The sequence below is a fragment of the Staurois parvus genome, unplaced genomic scaffold, assembly GCF_062004578.1.
Source record: "Staurois parvus isolate SC_StPar_1 unplaced genomic scaffold, SC_StPar_1.0 ptg000249l, whole genome shotgun sequence".
Lineage (NCBI taxonomy): Eukaryota > Metazoa > Chordata > Amphibia > Anura > Ranidae > Staurois > Staurois parvus.
The window spans coordinates 9,699,700-9,720,252 of record NW_028318045.1 but is presented as its reverse complement, the minus strand read 5'-3'; the positions used below and the strand labels follow the sequence as shown (position 1 = coordinate 9,720,252).

At 37.9% G+C, this 20,553-nt stretch overlaps 1 long non-coding RNA gene across 2 annotated transcripts in view; it reads right to left on the bottom strand.

Moving 5' to 3' along the window:
- LOC149459764 (uncharacterized) overlaps positions 1-15,831 on the bottom strand; it is a 64,891-nt gene extending 49,060 nt beyond the window's left edge. The window contains exon 1 of one of the 2 annotated variants that reach the window (XR_016313212.1): positions 14,816-15,831. This is a non-coding gene — a long non-coding RNA (uncharacterized LOC149459764). The remainder of the gene's footprint in view (positions 1-14,815) is intronic. The other variant, XR_016313211.1, reaches the window with a different exon arrangement.
- Between the last annotated feature and the right edge of the window lie 4,722 nt (positions 15,832-20,553).

The following is a 20,553-nucleotide window of genomic DNA, read 5'->3' as shown; positions in this document are numbered from 1 at the left end:
CATTGAAAAACAGAACAGGACAATTTTTACTCATTAATAAACATATTTACTGATCATTTGGCCTGGGACAGTTGTTTCTTGCCCATTAATCAGTAAAATTGAGGCCTATATAGTAGATATTACATCCTTTGCTGGGTGCTGTGGTTCAGTCGTCGCCTCTATGTCACTACTGTGTTCTATAGTAGTACTGTATGTGTAGTGAATGTGGAAATACACAATGGTACAGAATCAAGTTCAGTTTTCCAAAGGAATTAAAATGTTTTCATTTGAAAATAGCAAATGTTTAGAAGGGATCAGTGTCAGCGAATGGAACTTTGGCTATATTATAAATATGGTAAAGCTAATGAGATCTAAGTGATCCAGTCAGGAAGAGGAAATCAAGGAGTTGGGTTCTCAATGTGATTGTGACTTCACTGGTGATTGGTTTGGCATGTTTTCGCACAGAGTCGACTTTCTGAAATAGCTTTTTATTTATTTTATTTTGTCAATTATGATAACTAAATAATGTTTATTAAACTTCTTTTACAAAGGGTTTCAGATAATCTGGTAAAATGTTGGTTTTGCTCGAGTACATTGTTGCACATCAATGTTACATGATCAGGAAAATAAGCTTTTTATAAGCAATGTAAAACTAGGGGAATCATTTGAAAATCATATCTGCGGCCTGGAAATAACTAAGGTAAGGCATAGATGAATCAATTTTCTTTCCACCATGGATGGAAGGAAAGAAAATTGCTCAATTCCTCCATCAAAACTATCAGTGTTGATGGGAGAATACCTCCGAAGCACTATTATGTTCTGCCGGTGGGGGAGCCTTCCTGGCCAGCAGAACACAATGACTACTGCTGTTGGCTTTAGCCACTGGCAGTGATTGCATGGAGAAAAATACAGCAGAATGGTCATAGCCAAGTTGATCACTGGGTTGACTTGGGTACAATTAACTTGCCCATACATGGATGGAATCTCGGCTGGTCCCTACTGAACTGGCCGAGATTCGATCAATATATGGCCGGCTTAAAGTGGAGCTGCAGGCTCCCCCCAAAACATTGAAAGTTACCAGCTACAAATATTGTAGCTGTTGATTTTTAATATAAGGACACTTACCTGCCCAAGGATCCAGCGATGTCCTCACCCGAGCCAATTCTTCAATTGGTTCTGGGTGCAAGTGCCGGCATCTTCAGTAAGGGAAAAGGGTTTTATACTGTGTATGTGCAAAGAATTCTGCACTTTGTGAAGGGTCCTGCAGGTTTCTGGGACCTGTGAAGTGTCCCAGAAGGCCGCAGGAGAAAGAGGGGGGCCGAACTTCCAACTCAGATCACCGAGGTGCATCTGACTGGAAGTGGGAACAGGTACCTGCCAAAACCTGGTACCTGTCCCCCCAAAAAAATGCCAAATGTGGCAGTGGGGGGGGGAGAATGTAAACAAGCAGAACGTCCCCTTTTGGGTGAAGTTCCGCTTTAAGATCTTGAATCCGAAAACTGTCTTTCTGCAAGGAGATAAGATCATATGTATGGGTAAAAGATCCTGTCACCAATAATCAATTTCCTTACAAGGAATATATCTCCCACTGCAAAAACTGAAAATATTGTGTCTTAAATTGGACACGGCGAAAGATCTGCCCATTTTTTTGCCATCGTACATTTAGGTCAGTTTGAGGAAAGATCTCAACAAAGAAAACAATAATAATTGCAAATATAGCATTAGAGATGCAAAAATGCAATTAGTTTGGCTCACAGCTTTCTTTTTACATGAATGAATTGCAATGAAATGTAGTCTAGCGATTCAGCCCGCAACCCGCATTTTATACAAAGTCAATCTGCACGAGCGAATTGATTTTTGAGGGTCATTTACATGGGGAAGGACATTAGATAAAGGCTGAAGGTTTTTTTTCATCTTAAAGACTAAGGGTTAAAAATTTTTTTGCATGCAGACCCCCCCCCCCAGCACCCCCTTTATATTTAGCTGAGTTTAATCTCGATCCAACGCAGTGTTTGAGAGCAGAGGCTCTCTCCACCCTCTCTCTCTCCTCACTGGTAGCAACGGGACCCAATCACTGCCAGTGAGGAGGGAGTGAGGGGCTAAAATGAGCCGCACTCTGTGTGTCAACAGGCACACAGAGCATGGCTCAGGAGCAAGCCTGCAGGAGGGCCCCCATACCAAGCAGCTTGCTGCTGGGGCACTCGGCAAGGGAAGAAGAGGAGGATCAGGGCTCCTCTGTGCAAAATATGTTTGTTATACTTAAAAAATAATAAAATGTGATCCTTTACAATCACTTTAAAGTGAAAACCCTAATGATAGTCTTCTCTTATTTGCACTATTTTGGTTTATTAAATATATAGTACTGTAAATATACAGAATAAAATGTTGTGTTTTGAAAAGTACACAAAAGTATGAAATGATCCTGCCAGAAATTCTGTGAGCTGATAACATTCTATATTCTGTTCCAAGGTATCTTTGTGCACTGCAGAGCCTCCACTCCCCCCTTCCCCACCTCTGTTATGGAAAATGGGAGAGGCGAAGGTGTTCTATAGTCCAGTCCTAGGGTGATAATGCTGCTTCTTCTTAGACACAGTACAATGAGTGAGCATTGCTGCCCTAGGACATAAAGGTCATTACTGGCAAGATCAGCAGGTGGAAACAAAAGGAAGAAAAGCCTGACAAAAAAAAAAAAAATGTAGCCACTACATCTGAGGCTCCATTCACACTTCACATGGCAGGAACATAGATATGCTTTTACTTGACAGTCATATGACTTTCTATTGAATCATATATCTATATAGTGGAAAGTGACGGTTGGCTGTTTAATAGCAAATAGTCCTAAATTCCCTTGTACATTTCAGTATACAATTGGATGTCCACAGGGGACATCTCTCATCCAAGTCTGATGAGGAACTAGTCCGTGGAATATTTTATCCAGTTATCCTAGCTGTGCAAAAACATGCAGTGGGGGGTTATTTACTAAAGCTGGAGAGTGCAAAATCTGGTGCAGCTGTGCATAGTAACCAATCAGCGTCCAGGTTTTATTGTCAAAGCTGAACTGAACAAGCTGAAGTCAGAAGCTGATTGGCTACCATGCACAACTGCACCAGATTCTGAGTGCAACAGTTTTAGTCAGGGCTTTATTTCAGTAGGAATGGGGGAGAACGCACCTCCAGCACTGAACGTATGTAATGGCAAAGGTTGGTGGGGTGTACTGCAGGGTCAATTGATGCTGGCTGCTGGGGGATCTATTGTCGCGGGAGGGGATCTATTTTTGCAGGGGGGGGTGTCTATTGATGCTGGTGAGGTCTACTGTTGATAGTGGGTGATCTATTGTTACTGGGTTCTTAGGTTGTTGTGGGGTCAATTGTTACTTGGAGGGATCTATTGTTGATGGAGGGATCTATCATTTCTGTCTGCTGGAGGGTCTATTGATGCTGGCTGTGGGAAGATCCATTGATGCTGCCGGGGGACTATTGCTGCTGGGGCGATATTTTGTTGCAGATGGTCCATTGATGCTGGGGGGGTGTCTATTGTTGCTGGCTGCAGGGGATTATTTTACTACTTTTCTTGTTATTATTACAAATTCTATACAAATTGATACTTGGTTCTGTATTCTCTAAAAGGGCGGTACTGGGAGGTAGGTAAGGGGTGGAATGCAGGGACTGTGTGGGACGGAGATGGGGTGACTCAGAAAGAGAGAGTTCCTGCACATATTCTTAGAGAAAAAAAGCCCTGGTTTTAGTAAATATCCCCCAGTGTTTCCTCTGTATGGGTACCTGATGAGGTTTTAGATAAAAAGTATTCATTTGATTACAAGTACACTGATGCACACACTGTATGTTAGGGTTGCACCAATGCTGTTTTTTTATTGGCAAGTACAAATACTCATACTTGTGCTCAAGTACTCGCCCATACCAATTACCTATACTTTGCGGTGTGATTTGAGCCCATGCAAAATGTATAGGCTCGCATCGGGATGCAGAGACTCGCATGTGATTTGAGCCGGAATGCAGTGCGATTCCTTGTGGTTTCCATGTGGGTGCGGTGCGATTTGCAATGCGATTTGAACCATAAAAAATGAATGGCTCAAATTGCAATACACCTGCAGGGAAACCGCATGTGATTAAGACAGAAATCACGCTGCATTCCTGTTCAAAGCGCATGCGATTCTTTGCAGTGTGATTTGAGCCAATTAGTTATGTATGGGTTAAAATTTTGCATATGAGTACTTGTGCAAATGCTTAGTATCGGCACTGATTCTGGTACCGGTGCAACCCTACTGTGTGTGTATATATATATATATATATATATTTATATATATTTATATATATATATATATATATATATATATATATATTTATATTCCATCAATAGAGGTATTCACAGATTCTGTTTAGAAATTAGAGGCAATATATTACCTTAAAATGCATTCTCCAACATAATGCAAAAATCTAAATTTTGCTCATCCCTCTAGCATTGACCATTTTCACTTGAGGCACACATACACACATACATTATCTATCTATCTATCTATCTATCTATCTATCTATCTATCTATCTATCTATGTGTATATATATATATATATATATATATATATATATATACAAATATATATATAAGTTTGAAGAATGAGATTTGTGCATGAATTGTAAAAAAGTATCGATTCCATTGGGTATAATTAACATTCAAATCTATGACTTCTTATTTAATATAACTTGAAATAATATTCTAGCATATTGTTCATGCTTGTTTAGTTACATAAAATGGCTTTCCATAATTGAATCCAGTGCAAACAATTCATAACTCATAATTCATCCTCCGCCTGAGTTTACTCGAAACGCCCAGTTAATTTCAGGTGAATTGAAAAGAAAGAAAAATGAAAATTTTCCATTAACCCTAATCAGGTATTTGTAGTGAACAAAGGGTTGACAAAAATCTAAAATATCAATGCCGAGTGTATGAGTATGCAGCATCCTTTTATATTTTTGTTGTAAATTTAGTGTACATGTTGTTCTGTAGAGCTCCTGATTTTCTAATAGTAAACCCTTAAAGGGTAACACCACCTTTTTTGACTCCACTTTCTGGCATTAATAATACTTTTTGAACTTAAAATTTAGTACAGGGCCAGCAATAAATACATTTTGTAACTATTGATTATAAGTGATTTAGCTCCATTTTTTCATGTACAAGGCTTTAAAGTTTATACACTTGTCAGTACAAAAAGTTTGCCTGTTGTCATGTGTGAATATAGAAAATTACTAGACTGGTGGAGATTTACTAAAACTGGTGCACACTGAACCTGTTGCAGCTGTGCATGGTAACCAATCAACTAACTTCAGCTTATTCAATTAAGCTTTGATCATAAAACCTGGAAGCTGATTGGTTACTTTGCACTGCTGCACCAGGTCCACTAGTTTTAGTAAATCTACCTCACTGTGTCTATGTGAACTTTCTTAACTGTAGACAGATGGAGGCTGACCCCTATGGAATATGTGACCATTTCCAGTAAGCAAATGGGTAAAAGACACTTCAAAATAAGGTAATAAATACTGTTTAAATAGTTTTTTTTTCTTATCATTACTCTTGAAATTTTTTAACCAAGGCGGAGTTCCACCTAAAAAAAAGTTCACAGTTAAAAAAAAGTTGGTGTTAAAAAAGTTGACAATTTTCTATAGATAAATGTAGAGCAACACCAACATAAAAGCTAAATATGATTTCTATGTTGTTTTAATATTTTCTGTTTTACAAGAGGAGTAAATGCTGTTCAGTTTGCAAAGTGATTATTCCCTTGGTTCAGTAAATAAGGTGTATTCGCTTTGACTACCCAATGAGGTGCATGGAAAATTACAAAAACAAGAAATAATAAAAAAAAAAAAAAGAATTTTGCTTGCATGTGATTATAAGACTGAAGTAAATACAGCCTTATCTTATTTTCTAAGCTGAGTGAACATTTACAATGCAAAGTGAGCATTCACTAGACTAAGCGAGCAGTGGGGTTCATTTACTAAAGGAGGAGAGAGTGATCACTTAGCAAAGTGAGTTTTTCTCAGCTTAGTAAGGAAGGCGAAGTTGTGTTCATATTGAATACTCATCATATGCATTTAAAATATTTAAAATATATATTTTATCGTATGTGGTTGAAGCAAGCACAGCTACAGTTGTGTCCAAAATTATTCAACCCCCAATGCTGTAAAGGGGTTTAGGGACTATAGTGTACATTTGGAATTGTATTCAGAATCAAATCCTACAAGGACGTTGTAACTACCCAAATGCAACTAAAATGACATCAATTGTTTATGTAATACAGTAGTAAATGGTTCTTATGTGGTTTCTTCATTGCCACAATTATTCAACCCCTTAAAGACTACCACTCTGAAGAACAGAGGTTCATACAGGTGCTTTCCATCAGGTATTGAAAACACCTGTGGATGTCACCGAGCAGCAATCAAGCATAATAAGCACCAATTAGGCAGCTTTAAAATGACTGTGATACTCAGCTCCTTCTAGACATTTACTGGTGTGGTTACAAACATGGTGAAGGCAAGAGAATGGTCCAGGAAGACAAGAGAAGAGGTGATTTCTCTTCACAGGAAGGGCAATGGCTATAAGAAGATTGCAAAGATGTTAAACATACCAAGAGACACCTTAGGAAGCATCATTCGCAAATTCAAGGCAAAGGGCACTGTTGAAACGCTACCTGGTCGTGGCAGAAAGAAGATGCTGACTTCGACTGCTGTGCGCTACCTGAAGCGTAGAGTGGAGAGAAGTCCCCGTGTGACTGCTGAGGAACTGAGAAAAGATTTGTCAGATGTGGGTACAGAAGTTTCAGCCCAGACAATAAGACGCACACTGCGTAATGAAGGCCTCCGTGCCAGAACTCCCAGGCGTACCCCCTTGCTGTCTCCAAAGAATAAGAAGAGTCGACTGCAGTATGCCAAAAGCCATGTGGACAAACCACAAAAGTTGTGGGATAGTGTTCTGTGGACTGATGAAACAAAATTAGAACTGTTTGGGCCCATGGATCAACGCTATGTTTGGAGGAGGAAGAACAAGGCCTATGATGAAAAGAACACCTTGCCTACTGTGAAGCATGGTGGAGGGTCAATCATGCTTTGGGGCTGTTTTGCTTCTGCAGGTACAGGGAAGCTTCAGCGTGTGCAAGGTACCATGAATTCTCTTCAGTACCAGGAGATATTGGATGGAAACGTGATGCAGTCCGTCACACACCTGAGGCTTGGGAGACGTTGGACCTTTCAACAGGACAATGATCCCAAGCATACCTCCAAGTCCACTAGAGCATGGTTGCAGAGGAAAGGCTGGAACATTTTGGAGTGGCCATCGCAGTCACCAGACTTAAATCCGATTGAGAACCTCTGGTGGGACTTAAAGAAAGCAGTTGCAGTGCGCAAGCCTAAGAATGTGACTGAACTGGAGGCCTTTGCCCATGAAGAATGGGCGAAGATACCCGTAGATCGCTGCAAGACACTTGTGTCAAGCTATGCTTCACGTTTAAAAGCTGTTATAACTGTAAAAGGATGCTGTACTAAGTACTAAGATTGAATGTCACTTGGGGGTTGAATAAAACTGATAATGCTGTGAGCACAGAAAAGACATTTGTGGTTATTTCATTATAACTGTTATGTTATATTTGTCTGACCTACAAGTGCCTCTTTAATGTAAATGTAAGCAAGATGACTGAATGATCAAAAGCAATGTCAAACTGGCCAAAACACTCAATTTCAGTGGGGGTTGAATAATTTTGGACACAACTGTACATTTTAATCACTAAGCTAAAGAAATGTTCATTTTTTTATATTTGCTTCTATCAGCACCCCACCCCATTCATACTGAAAAGTAAAAATTTAAACTAAAAAGTTCAGAATCATTTGTGACGGTATAACAGTATGAGAGGCAATATTACAAAATGCCATCAGAAATTGTTTGCATTGTCTGATCCAATCTAATGATATGCCATTAGCCGCTGAAAGGCAGGATTGCAGACATTAATTATTTGTTGCACTGCCTCATTACAAGTCAGGAATTGATCACGTAAAAAGAAAGAAAAAACAGTGGAATCTTGTATAAACTGCAGATGGCTTTATACGACACCTGAATATTGAACTGACTTTGTTTGAGATGAGATATTTCCTTGTTTTTCCCCACGCGGTATATACCACAATCCTATTACAGCTTTTATTATAGTTATTTAACAGACTTTTATTTTTATTATTACTTTCCAATTTCCTTTGTACTTCCATCTGTTATAGATAAGATTTTTAATTTTACCCGTGCCCTTTGCCCTATATTATTGTAGCCAAGAAGCATTTTGTTTGAGCTTTTTGAATTATCCAGGTATATTTAATATGTAGAATGGAAGGGCACTAAAGAGGTGACTTGCAAATCGTAAGCAGCGTACGTTTAAATGAAAAACCTATAGAATCACTCCAGAGACCTATATGACTTAAAACCAAATTAAAATGTATATGTATAAAAATTTATATAATCATGTCATGCATAATGTATTTAAACCCAAGAAGGTTTTGCTCACCTGGATAAGATTTCTTGTTTATTTTTTTCAGTATGTTCCCTTAAGAGGAACTTTTAATTATTTAATTAATGATTATAACAAAGGATATTTTTTTTATCATATCTAATGTAATTGAAAATAATTATACATCTCAAATTGCTGCAAAGGCATCCAACTTTATCATTAGAAAAAAATAAAGGTAAAGTGATATATTTTGTTGTCTCAGCAGAATAAAACTGTAAACTTCTGAGTCAAGATCTGTTTTCAGGCATACATTAGGGGAATGATAGAAATGAATTTATATTATATAAGTGTGCAAGTATGTATTTCTGTAATAGATAGATAGATAGATAGATAGATAGATAGATAGATACAGTAGATGAGATGAAAACAGAAAGTTTGGAGTGAACATGATACCATTTACCGTTTAGTAAGAGGAAGAAATGCAAGCTTTAAAACATGTGAAATGTACATATATATCTATATATATCTATATATATATATATATATATATATATATATATACACATATATAATTTACACACATGCAATGAACACACACAAAGCCATAGATAGATAAATAGATAGATAGATCTTATCCAGATAGATAGATAAATAGATAGATAGAGTAAGATTGGTGACCCATCAAAGTATCAAAAGGTCGGTCAGTTTACCATGAGGAAGGGACCCGACTTGTCCCACTTTTATAGTTTCAGCTATTAAATGTCATCAGTTTCACTGACCACACAGTGGAAAAAATGGTACACTACTGTGTTACGATGTAAATATAGGTAACAGTGGTGACACCTTTCTACAGGGCAAAAAAAAATATATATATATATATTTAATTTTCAAAATGTTTATGCACTTTTTTAAACATAGAGAGAGTCTAAAAATATTATTATCCCTTTATAAATAAATAAATAAATAAATAAATAAATAACATTTTATCAGTCGTTTTAAGTGCAGCAAAAAACCCCTTCCTTTGCCAGTAAACTATCTATAACGTACACATGGAATTTGTATTTCACATTTGCTATCAACATCCAGCACATGTGTGAACACATACCATTTTACATAAAAAAATAGCATTGTCATTATAAAGAAACAAGAAAAAAAAATAAGCTACATAATATATTGCAATATGTTGGTCACATTGCAATTCATGATTGTCGTTTTATGTTGTGACATTTCATAATAACACAAAAACTTTTTTCTCGGGATCCCTGCAGCTTTAACCGAAAACTTCCACTCTTTAGTGTATTACAAGGTGTGCAAAATATACACACGTGTGCACGCACACAACATACATGCTGAACTAGCACTTGTCACATTGACATCTGCAACCTGCAAATATAGGCCAAAACAGGGAAAACATAAAATGGCGGAACTGAGCAAGCCGTGAAATGGCGTCTGGAGTTTCGCCAGACACAACACAGAAACAGTTGCTTGGCCAGGATTGTTTTATTGTGCTTTTCCTCTTTTATATAGGTATATTTATTTATAATATACCTATGTGAGCCCTTTGAACACACACACACATATATATATATATATATATATATATATATATATATATATATGCACGCTGTATTTATTTTGTCTGTTTTACTTTCTCTTTATTTTGTATTGCTACCTCTGTGTATTTAGTGGACATTCAGCAGATTTTCTGGTACAAGGGCAAGAAAGTGCTTTCCTGAAATATTCTGTGATTGACCAGCTCACATCCTTCTTCATCTTGGCAGTATTTTTCTGTGCCCTGAAATGCAGCAATTCACAGCACAGTTACACAACTCCACAGAGTTTCACGTTCTTCGTTTTGCTTTTCAAACGCGGACGTGGCATCCTGACAAACAAGGGGTTAAAGTTTTCAAAAACAGCATTTCGTAAAAGTCTCTTTTTTTTAAGCCAATTGCACATTTTTGGGGTAGTTTAGTCAGATTAATCTCACCTGATAATTGCTCTTATGCCCACATTGGAAAATGTTGATTTTTCTTTATCTAGGTAATGCGGCATTGCCGTTTTAATACCCGCCGTTTAATTATCTTCATAAAAAAAAGTGTCCTAGATATATCGTTAACCTGAATGTGAACAAAGTTTTTTCTTGTACTTTTTTTTTTTAGTGGAATAGTGTGGGTGCTGAAGGGGTTAATTTATATTTTATATTGACCTCCACAAAATTTGCGGTGACGCAAACCTAATTTTTGATGGCATACCAGCTGATAATAGTGTAAATTCAAGCATTGTCTGTGGACAGATGGGTGACAATACCTGCAAACACACCTCCCCGATTGCCTAATTATTTCACAAAATGAAAACCAATAGCTAATTATATGCCTGATTATCACTATTTATAAATACACCCTCATCAGTTCCCTCTATAAAAACAGCCTGATTTATGATTAAAATATTATTGCAGTCATACTTTTAGAAAACAAACAAAAAAAACAGACACAATATATGATATAGATAACAACGTTTAGACAGCTTATACATAAAATGTTATGGATTTCTTTTTTACATTTTATTTATTGAATAAACCAAGCACTGAGTACTTCAGTGCTATAAAAATAATATGACAATTTTTTAAATCATTCTAGTTAAAAAAATGAGCAATTCACTCAATGATCATTGCTTTGTAACATGTAACAATATTGTTTTGGGCAGAACAGTTTAAGTAGTTGTCCTCTAGAAGATCAAGAAAATTAGCCAAGACTTTCTGCTTGAGTAATTTTTTTGTACTACATATTAGATTTTAAACTGTTTATTTCTTAAGTGCTATAAAAATATCATTAAATAGTTAATTTAATGGCTGTTATATGTATGCTTATTAAAATATATGCTGATTTCTCTATTTTTTTTTGCTCTCGACTGTGTTGCCAAAGCGCGATTTTCGTTGTTTAATTATGTGTACACTTTGTCCTGTATAGTAGATGTCCTATAGGATTCACCCTAGCTGATTGCAGCAAAGGATGAACAGACCAACAGCCTTTGCATTCAATATATAAGCTCATAATTATAAATAAAAATCAGACTGTCAGAATAGAGTGTAGGTCACTCATTTACTGAAGCAGTCCTTTTCAGCTTAGTTGGTGTTCACATCTAAAACCCATTACCCTATCAGATTTACGTTAACTGGGAATTTGAAGTGAGCACAGGCTAAGGGGAAATATCCCTTTTAGTAAATGTGCTTCAACATATAGAGGCTATGGGTAGCTGAATATTGGTTATGTATATATCTGTGTTTATAGGATACACATCTAAACAGTAAATACTTTAACCAGAAAATGATTGAGCATTTATCCAAGACAGAGAAAAAAGTGAGGTATTATTGATCAATAACCTGTTTCCAGGTAGTCCAGATGCAATGATATAGTAGATCTGGAAGGCACTGTACATGGTTGACCACATGTTAAGTTGGAGTATCAAAAGCCAATTTTCACAATGAATCACTACATTTTATATATACAGCATATATATATGTGTGTGTGTATATATATATATATATATATATATATATATATGAATGTATGTATTGTAGCAACACGTGAATATCCATTTATCTATCTATCTATCTATCTATAGCATATATAGTATATTTATCTATCTATAGTATATTATTATATGTGTGTATATATATATATATATATATGTATGTGTGTATGTGCATATATATATATATATATATATATATATATATATATATATATATGAGAATGTATGTCTAGTAGCAACACGTGAATATCTATGTGAGAATGTATGTCTAGTAGCAACACGTGAATATCTATGTGAGAATGTATGTATAGTAGCAACACGTGAATATCTATCTATCTATAGTATATATAATATATCTATCTATCTATAGTATAAAAATATATGTATATTAATATATGTATATATATATATATATATATATATATATATATATATATATATATGTGAGAATGTATGTATAATAGCAACACGTGCATATCTATCTATCTATCTATGTATAAATATATATTTTATATATATATAGTAACAATGTGTGAAAAGAATATATAATATATGTGTTTATTATTATCATTATTATAATATGTATAGGAACAATGTGTAAAAAAATATATGTGTGTGTGTTTGGCATTATATCGGAGTGTTAATCCTTTTTTGTATTTCACATTCTGCTGTATGGTAATTTTTAACATGAAATAAGCAAAGAGACCAGTTACAGGTCATAATCATTTGAAATAACAGGTAGAAAAAAGGGATCGGTAGTATTGGTATGTAGAGTCTTTTCTAGGGACCAACATTTCCAGGGACAGCTCTTTAAATCTCTGGGCTGCCCTTGGAAGCCAGGGAGAGTTGGCAGTTATAACGGTATGTTTCAAGCCCATTCTGATGCAATCCACACAGTGCTTGCAAAAACAGCACTGGCTTCAGTTACAACATGTTTATCATTCTAAAAGCCTAAAAGAAATCGAGAAGACAGAAACTATAGGGCTTTAATTTACCTTTTTTTCCCCTTAGATTTTTGTGACTCATTGCTGCAGCCTGTGTGGATCTTTTAATCTTACCATAGCTTAATTCCTGTCTATAACGGAGACTAGGCCCAGACTGCAGAAAACCATGGCTGAATTTAGCACTACAAGCTGCTTGCTTGTTAAAATAAAAAAAAAAAAAAAAAAAAAGCATCTAAGAATTTTAAGAGTAAATGGACGATTTGGAAGAGTTTTTGATTATAGTACGGTGAACACAGCAAATTATTTTCTAGATATTGTCCCCCACATTCTGCCCATGAGGGAATGAACCTATTTTTAGGATGTCAATCGCTGTTTTTCTGCAGAATTTTCATTTCTTGTCTCCCTCTGTTACCTTGTGTCCGACTGTCACTTATTTCATGAATATAGTCATAGGCAGACAAGGTGTTTTCCTTGGGCTGTCAGCACATATCCTGTGCCTAGGATATAGGATATCAATGGTAAAATCACTGAATGTGACGGTGAATGAACGGTGATGGTGATGGTAAAATGCCATGAAACCAAACTGCTGAAATCAGTTGTCAAGAGTTGATGTATTATATTTTATGGAAATGGAATGAGTTTTGTTAATGAAGATCTGCTATTAATACTCTTGAAAATCTAGAAAATGCATATGTATGTGTCTATATGTGTAATTGATACATTGAGATAGATAGATAGATAGATAGATAGATAGATAGATAGATAGATAGATAGATAGATAGATAGATAGACACTTCTGTTTATAAAGAGCTTGTATCAATACTTTGTAAATAATATGTATATAGGATAGTCCTGTCTGTCAATCTACATGTCGATATTTATTCATTGCAGATATATATATATATATATTTATATATATATATATATATATATACACACACACACACACATAGAACACATGTAAGCTGCAACTGATGGTGTGTATATCCTTTTAAATACAGGTTGCTTTGGTAGGTTTTGATTCTAAGATATATGTATACATACACATACCCACACATACCTACACATGTTAGCTGCAGATAAAGGTATGCAAACTTTAAAAAATAGGTTTGATTTTGTTGGTTTTACCAAGCTCCCCCAATACTAATACCTAGTTACCTCCACCCCGCACCCCCAAACCCACCGCCGAATACGAAATACTTGACCCTCCAAACCCATCTCCTCTTTGCTGTATGAGGGCACGACTACAAGGCCTTTAAAGTTTTAAAGTCAAGCCTGTGCATGTTTAATGTGTTTCTTCCTCACTGCCATTCCCCTCTCTCTCTATTTTTTTCCCTCCTTCAAATTTACCAATGAAGTTAAAAGTATATATTTTTTTTGTATGAAAGCAGAGAGGATTCAATTGGTTGAGAGGAATGGCGAGAGGTGACGCAACAGGATACTTGGCCGGGTAGAAATGTTGATGTATGCCAAAGCTAGGCGTACCAAGAAGTACTGTTGCTATGAGAGAAATAGCTGGTCGAGGCCTAAACTCCCCCCCCCCCCCCCTACACACCTCCCCGCCCTCCCCTCTTTTTCCCTTTTGCTTTTTTGGCTTGTACCATCGAGAATGCAAACAGCTCACTGTAACGAAGGAAAGGAAGAGCCCGGCGGATGTTTTCATTAGGATGAATAGGAAAAAAAAGGGGATACAGGTTAGTGAGAAGGGGTGGGGAGCTATGAAGTCTCAACGCTAGAGGTGCAGTCTGGAAGTCGCTAGGATCACGTTAACTAAAGCAAATCACAAGACTAGGCTAAATTAAGTTACCGCAGCTCGTATTAACAGACTGATTATTTTATTTTTTTAAACATAAAAAAAGACCCCACCTTAGTTTTTGAGTCAGTTTTTCCCTTCTGAGGATTGAGCGGTTAAGATTTTGCTTTAACTCCTCGATGTCACCAAATCAAAAAAGAAAATAATCAAACAAAAGTAAAGAACTCTAAAAAGAGGAAAAAAAAATCAGAAAAGAAAGCAAGAAACGTGGGGAATAGCTTGCAGGATTTTTTTTTTGTCTTCCTTCTTCGGCAGAGAGAGAGAAAAAAAAAAGTTTGTTCTACTGAACTTAGTTGAGCAGCCTTTGGAAACCATGCCAAAAGAGGCAGGATGTTCTGCTTACAATAGGCGTACAGAGATCTGCCACAAATGGAAAAAGCCAAATGTTGGTCTTTGGAAAGAGAAAAAAAAAATACCATACACTCGCGCGCTCTCTTTCTCTCACTCAATCTGCACATCTCTGCCTGAGAAAACGTAGCGTCTTTTTTGCTGCAGGAGGGGGCCTACCAATGTGTGTGCTTTTTTTTTTCTTTAGCTATGCAGCCCGCTCACGCCTGCGAAGGGTTAAGGAACAGGTTTTTATTTTTTAATATCTGCTGTCGGCGGGAGTTAGTCGCCTCTCAGCTGTTTTCTAGTCCGCTAAGGATTCCTTCTTTTTAAATAGTACTATCTTGCTGACTTTTTTTTTCACAAACGGAGGTATGGAAAGGACGCTTGTTAAAAAAAAAAGTGGGGGGAAAAAAAAAAGGCGTACTGGGTAACCAGCAACGTGACACTTGGCATGATTCCTGCAGCTTTGCTTCGGGTTATGCAGGGGGAGGGAGTGCTACGAGAAGCTGCTTTAGCAGTTCAGCAGTAAAGAGGAGAGAAAATGGAGGGCAGACTTGTCGTCTTCCTCTAGCGTGGTGGATCTTCTGCACAATCCTCTGGCATGCCTTGTCTTTCTTTGCAGTCTGATTTTTTTTTTTCTTCCCCCTTTTTTTTCAATGTAGGCACACTCAATCAAACTGCAATCATGGCAGCTGGTTTTCTTTTTTTCCCCTCGCTCTCGCTCTTTTTTTTTTTTAGCCCAGCAGTGGAGCTGTGTCGCCCAAGTGCTTATCAGCTTTTGACTCGGTGCCAAGATCATAGCTAGAAAAAGGGCCGGGCAGCTTTACTTCAGATTTTGCAGATGGTTTTTAAAGTGAAGGCAGGGGAGTTACTGTGGGAGAGGGGAGAGGAGGGGGGAGCAGGGTACCCACTCAAATCGAAGCAGAATAGGGGATCTACTTACCGGCTGGTGTTAACAGGGTGAGAGCACATACTTACACAGAATGCCAGGGTAAACTGACATTTGCATGCACATATGCCAAGCATATAAAAAATATACAAATATTTTTTATACATAAATATCTAATGGAAACAATGTAGCAAAATGTTTCATAGTATGCTGCAACGCAAACAGGTCACGTTCCCTTACTTTGCAAATTTGTGCACATAGTGGTCGTTTTATGTGTCACCTGCTCAAAGCCCAGGCCAAAATTAACTTTACTGCTAGGCTGACACGTTAGAGATAACCTGCAAATTTAGCAAAAAAGGAGGTGGGGTAAAAGAGTAGCAATATATTAGTACACACATACACACGCACATACACTACCGATAGCAATAATACTAAAAATGAACATATTTTATAATATTTAATTACACTGCAGCATAATTAAAGGACTGAGCAGCATCATAAGCATGACCACTCAGTCAACTTTTTAGATCTGCAATTTGTTAGACTTGACATTTATCCAAACCTCTTCAATCTGCATTGATAGACACATACATTACTGATGGCGATAATTCTAAAAAATGAACATAATTCATATTTAATTACACTGCAGTATCATTACAGGACTGACCAGCCTCACAAGTATGGTCAACTTTTTGGAGCTGCATATTGTTAGATATAACATTTATCCACCCTCTTTGGCCTGCACTGATACACAGTGATGACACAGTCTGGTCCTAACACACTTTCCAATGGAATGATCAATTCAGTGTCCTTCTCTAGGACTATAAAACCCAACATATGCCTCTGGAATTTATTTTGCCCACCCTGTATTACTGTTGTTTAGCAAAACAGGCATACTTTTGGTAGTGGTTTTTCAGATGCTTGTGTTGGGCAGTTTTCTTACATCATGGGCCTACATCAGACGTACGATCTCCCAACTAATATTAAGGATCTGCATATTCTGCATTCTCTTTTAGGACGTATTGGAAGCCACAAAATCTCACAAAAAAGTAAATCACCTGGCCACTGTAATGTAGTATAGTTAAAGCAGAATTCCACCTGAAAAAAAAAATAAAAGTCAGCAGCTACAAAAACTGTCCCTCGGTCCAGCGGTGTCCTCACCACTGCTGGTTTAACCAGCTGTCTTCTCTCCCTGGCACCAGCATCTTCAGTGTGGGCACCTGGCTTCACAGCCGGATGCCCACTGCGCATGCGCGAGAAGCGCTGCGCTTTGTGAATGGCCCCGTAGTCTTCTGGGACCTGATGCGTGTCCCAAAAGACTACAGGGAGGGAGGACAACTTCCGCTTCCAATCGCCTAGGCGATCGCAGCGGAAGTGGGATCAGGTACCTGACAAATTCGGGTACCCCCGCTCCCCAAAGTTGCCAATCCTTAATGGGGAGCGGGGGACAAAGGCTTAAAGCGGAACTTCCCCTTTTGGGTGGAGCTCCGCTTTAACTTAATGTAGAGCTACTATGTGTTTGAGCATCACAAAACAAAAGCGCTATTTAATACATTTTTAATATTCAAATCTTACTCCCCCATCTATCCATGTCTCCATGCTTTATTTTGCTGAGAAATCAGTTAGAACCCCCCCCCCCCCTTGCAGACACTGGTGTTGAGGTTTCAACTGTCAGGTCCCATTAAGTTTAACTTGCATTCCTCTAACACCTCTAACAGCTATTATTGAATTAATCCAAGGGTATATGAGAGATGAAGAGGCTGATGCCCTAAACAAGTTGAAACCATTCACTCAAATTATGGTGTAAATATTCACTTTTATTTTCAAATCATGTGAAAAGCAAATTTCCATTCACTTTGAATAGCCAATCGTGTTCAGCTGCTTTTTCACATGGAAAAATAGTAGTCACACTCCACAATAAAAACCACCATAGTAGTTTTATTGTTACAGTGCAGTGCTGCCCAGTGCAAGACAGACCGTTTGAACTCTGCTCTCTAACGCGTTTTGCTTGCAATGAGCTTAGTTGTAGAGTGGGAATAGCCAGGTGAGGGGATCAACATCCAAGAAAAGAGATTCAGAATTCTTTGCACTCCTCGATTTCTTTATTGTTATTGCATAAAAGCATCACAGACACAGCAGGGACAGTAGATGGTAACAGGTTTCACACCCAACAGCACTTACTCAAACCATTCAGGGGGAGGAGATCAACATCATAGTCAGTAACACATTTTTTAACATACCCCCACCTGACAATGCAAAAACAAGAGGAAGCAAAGACCTAGTGCATTACCTGGTAAAAGCTTTTAATCAGGTAATACGCTAGGCCTTTGTGTCCTCTTGTTTTTACTTTGTCGTCTAGCAGCAAGACTTCCCTATAGGAAGAAGGCTGCATTGGTGAAGAGTACCTGTTTATGATGAGACTCACATGGATTCCCCTACATTGATGTATATCTCAGCTTCAGCAGTACCTCGTGCTATGGAGTCAGTATTTCGGATACCCTCACTTGGGCCAGATATACAAAGGGGGTATTTTACCAAAACTGGAGAGGTCAAAACCTGGTGCAGCTCTGCATAGAAACCAGTCAGCTTATAGGTTGTATTGCCAAAGCTTAAAGCGGAGTTCCACTCACCCTGTAAAAAAAATAAAAGTCAGCAGCTACAAAAACTGCTGACTTTTAAAAAACAGCCAGTCACCTGTCCCAGGATCCCGGGTTGCTCCCACCGCAGCCCGTTTCACCGGCCATCCTGTATGTAGGCACCCGGCTGTGACAGCTTACGGCTTCACATTCACAGCCGGGTGCCCACTGCGCATCTTCTGGGACTTGTCACGTGTCCCACAAGACTTCGGGGAGGGAGGGTAGGAGGACAACTTCCGTTTCCGATCGCATAGGTGATCGCAGTGGAAGTGGGAGCGGGTACCTGGCAAATTCGTGTACCTGTTCCCTCCCACTTGATTTCCAAAGGTGTCAATCCTTAATGGGGAGCGGGGGACCAATCTTTAAAGCGGAACTTCCCCTTTTGGGTGGAACTCTGCTTTAACTGAACAAGCTGAAGTTTGAAGCTGATGCACAGCTGCACCAGTCTCCAGTTTTAGTAAATCAACCCCAAAATATATCAAACTTTTCTCAGTGCAAGATAATAAAGATCAATCCTCATGTGAGGGTCCATGAAAATAAATATATAAGGATAAAAAAAAAGTGAATTATTGCGTACAGTTATTGCACCCATTTATATCCCCCTCCAATTCAAAAGTAAAGTAACCTTTATTGCAAACAAAATAATAAATATTATATTTTCTGCTTTTCACATGATTGGATAACTTAGGTGAATATTAACACTTTTTTATTTGAGTGAAGATCCTTGGCCTGTCTGATAAATGAGCCCGGAAATATCTCGTTGTCATTGTTGGCTTTCATTTTTTGTGTTGCAGCATGCACATTTACATTGTTCCTAAAGTCACATGACATTTTTCCCTTTTCTTTTTGTATGCACAGTTAAAAAAAATATCCACACATGCTCTTGCTTACTGTATGTGACTGAAATGTCAAAGCAGATGCTACAGTAGGGAAAGGGAGGGTTGAGCTGATGTCTAGATTCATGCAGTATGTGTTTGTGTGAGGGTACGTGTGTTAACAACTAGCTTGCTCACGCAGGGCCATGCCTCCGTTTCATCATCAGCTCTAACCCATCTCTTTCGCTGGCTAACGTACTCCTCCTCTTTCTGAGACAGACTGCTCTAGCTGCTCACAAGGGGGAGATGGGAGTTTGCAAATAGCTACTGCTCCTGATTGCATTCCTACTGCAAGGGCCTCCCCTTCAAATGGCTTGTGCCAGGGCACAACTTTTTCTGTTGCAGCAAATAGGATAATTTTTTCATTTTTTCTCCCTGCTTTTTATTTTAACCCTCTGATTTTTTTCCTCTCTCTATCCTCCTGCTGACTATTCCCCCGCCACTCCCCCCCCCCCCCCCTTCAGCTATTTACAGCTTTAATTTTTTTTCAGCCTTCAATATTTTTACACTCTCAAGATATTTTTTTTTTTGCACCCCCCTATTTATAACCGAAATTGATTTTTATTTTTCCCTCGGTGTAACAATGAGCCAAGCCGTGCCAGCTCGCCGTCTTTAAGGAATATGGCTTCCCCACTCCTATTTTTTTTTCTTCGCAAATCGTGACGCGCTTGCCCATCAAGTATACAAGACGCCCTTTTCCGTGTTTTTTTACCAGCCGCGGACTAAGACCACCTGACTTAAAGGACGGATAGTTCTATTTCCTCTTTTAATCTGACAGTGGATACAAAAGGGAATACTGGTTTTTCTTTTTTTTTCTGCATCTTTGCTTCACTCACTGTTTCTCAGCTATTTTTTTTTTTTGATTGCGAGGCATTTGGGTGTGCATAGCAATGCACTGGCTGGGACAGGTGCCAGCTGAAAAGACAAAAGAAAAAAAATAGGCGGCAAAGATGGAATATGGCAGTGTATAGCGACCTTTTTTTTTTCACTGTAACTGTATGCATGCAGAATGTAGAAGCTGGCACAAGTAACTGTCAAAGTGCCTAGATTCATATATATAT